The 3,055-nt window shown below is 32.4% G+C and overlaps 1 protein-coding gene across 3 annotated transcripts in view; it reads right to left on the minus strand.

The window, feature by feature from the left end:
- The window catches only part of TMEM232 (transmembrane protein 232), a 335,529-nt gene that overhangs the window by 331,602 nt on the left and 872 nt on the right, over positions 1-3,055 (minus strand). The window lies entirely within an intron of this gene.

Genomic DNA, 3,055 nt, shown 5'->3' on the forward strand with positions numbered 1-3,055 from the left:
TACAGTGGCTTACACATAGTAGGTGCTTAATATATGTTGCTGAGTGAATTCTTGAATAAAAAATATAGGTGATTTTTATTTTATCCTGTGAGCTGAATTTATTTAGCATCAGAATTTTTGAGCAAAATGTTAACATAAATGAATGACTTGCTTGCTCTGCACAGGCACTTTTGTTTGGTAGGACCATAGCATTCTGTGCCAACTCTTGAAAACTGTTGAAACAATCTGCAACTTTTCATTTGTATTTCAACTCAACAATAATAATGACTGGACTTTCGAAAATATGTATTAAGCCCGTTGGGGGGTGGTTACATGTATTTCTATCATATTATTTTCAAGGAAAATTAATCCTTTATTTACTAAGGAACAAAGTAAAAAACTATATTATTCTGTTAATATTTGGGCTAAAAATTTCCTTATTATTAGTTTTGGTGCCTAATAATATCCTCCACCCATTAATTGTTATATAGTGATTTAATATTTTAGTCATTTTAATGATATAAATGCTATTGTTTGATAATCCTCCCTTTAAAAGATAAGAGTCAAATCCTCTTCCCCTTTAAGTGCAGGGTTGGACTTAGTGACTCTCTTCCAAAAAAATCGAACATGGCAGAAGTGATGAGGTGTAATTAGGTCATAAACGACATTGTGTTTCCTCCTTGCTGTCTGTCTCCCAGCTGTTAAGTCATAAGGACATTCAAGATGTTCTATGAACTTCATGTGGCAAGGAACTGAAACCTCATTAACAGCAATCAGCAAGAAATAAAGACATTCTTTCTATAGCTGTCTGAGTAAGAGATCTTAGAAGGGGATCCTCCAGCCCTAATCAAACTCAGTCATGTCTAAAATGACTGCATTCCAAGTAGAAGTCTTAACTAGAACCTCATGGGAAACCTAAGGCAGAACTATCCAGCGAAGCCACTCTGAAATTTTTAAATTACAGAAACTGTGACATATTAAATGTTGTTTTAAGCTGCCCAATTTGTTATGGGGGTAATTCATTGTGCCACAATAGAAACTAACACAAACATTCTGTTGTTTTCATAAAATGCATTGGCCACTTTATAAATTCATGTTTTAATTCCTGTGTTATGAGTTTCTCAAACTAATTTGAAGCAATAAACTCTGGACGATTTCAGCATAATTATTTTAGAAATATTTTGGAGAAATACAGGACGATAGAGCTTTCATAGTGCTCTAGAGACTACTGATTAAATGATATGAACAGATTTAGTAATGTAGAAAGATCTTTATTGCTGTGTCTGCCCATAACCAAATTTGCTCTAATTTTTTTCTAAAATAATTTTTCTTCTTACGAAAAAAAGCTAAGTTTTTTAGAGCAATTAAATAAAAAGTGAAACTATGCAAGCCCGTGCTCAGACATAATACTATCATTTTAGCACATTCTTCTATGTGTATCTTTAGTAGCATTTTTAAAAGGTAAGATCATACTGTACATGTTTTAAATAGAACATGAATATTTTCATGTCATTTAATATTCATCTCTAATGTAATCTATAAACATCTTCACTCTAAACCCTTCTCATCTCCATTACACTATCACTCGAGATGAAATTATTACTATTTTTTGCCTCAGCTGCTTGCCTTTAGTAGGTGGAAGCCTTTACTCTTCCCCATACAGAGCCAGGTGGATTCCCATAAAACATCAATACAGTCACATTACTCCTCTACTCTCAAAAAACCTAAATTTTGTTCACCACCGACAAGGCTTTGCAAGATCTGGCACCTAGCCTCCTTTCAGCTCTCATTTCCTATCACTTTCACCCTTTCTCACTGGCTACCTAGTTTGCTATCGGGGCGTTTCTCTTGCTCAGCTCTGCCTGGAAAACTTCTCCCACATATTCACAAATGGCTCATTCCCTCACTTCATTCAGTTCTCTGCTCAAAGATCACTTCTTCAGAGAGGACTTCCTTATTCTAAAAAAAAAAAAAAAAAAAGCTTCCTTTATTGCTCACTTAGGCTTTTTTAATACAATCATGTCATTATTTGACATTGCACTATATTTGACAGGATATATTTATCTGTTCTTTGTCTCCCTTAACTAGAATGTCAGTTCTAACAATGCAAGCACCTTGTCTGGCTTATTTATCATTCTATCCTTATTGCTTAAAATAGTATCTGACACGAGATAGGTGCTTAATAAATATATTTTTGTTAAACAACTGTATGGATATACACTTTAAATAATAAATTATTAATCAATAATAATTAATTGATATTTGCATTCCTGCTTATTTTTTCCTATTATGAGCAAGCATGCCATAAACATATGTATGTTATCCATGCCAGAAACATGTAAAAAAACCCTATATTTGTTTTCTAAGATTTTGGAGTCAAAAAATATGGTTATTTTTACAGTTTTTGATACATAGTGCCAAACTGCTCTCCATCAGAAAGTTATGTTTTATATCACTTCAGAAATTAATGAAAGCTACTTTCTTCTCACCTGGAAAGACAATGTGCATTTTCCCTTTTAAACACCTTAATACGTGAAAGATAATTAAGATTTACCTTTTTTCAATTAGTAAAGGACTTTTCATATGATATTATCTATTTACACTTCCTTTTTTTGTATGAATTGCCTCTACATGTCCTTTGCTCATATTTCTGATTTGCCTTTATTCATTGGTATGAACTCTTTGTAAATTAAAGCTACTGTTTCATTGTTTAAACCATGTTAAAATGTCATTTTTCTCAGTTTGTGATTTGCCTTTCAATTGTGATTACTATATATTTTAAAATTTACTATATGGACATTTAAATTTTATACAGTCAAGAGACTCAACACCTTTGCCCAAGCTGCATCGCAATCAAATTTAAGAATGTCAATTCGTTATTTAAAAATGTTAATTGTACATTTTTAATGTACGGTATCAAAATATCTCATGTAACCCATAAATATATACACCTACTATACACCCACAAAAAATAAGAAGTGATAAAACCGCAGAAAAAAATGTCAGTTCAATCAAAACAAAGTTGATTATCACTCTCAATCAAGGTTCGCATCTGGAAGATCGAGAACTGCACGTC

This window comes from Pan paniscus, chromosome 4 (genome assembly GCF_029289425.2).
Source record: "Pan paniscus chromosome 4, NHGRI_mPanPan1-v2.0_pri, whole genome shotgun sequence".
Lineage (NCBI taxonomy): Eukaryota > Metazoa > Chordata > Mammalia > Primates > Hominidae > Pan > Pan paniscus.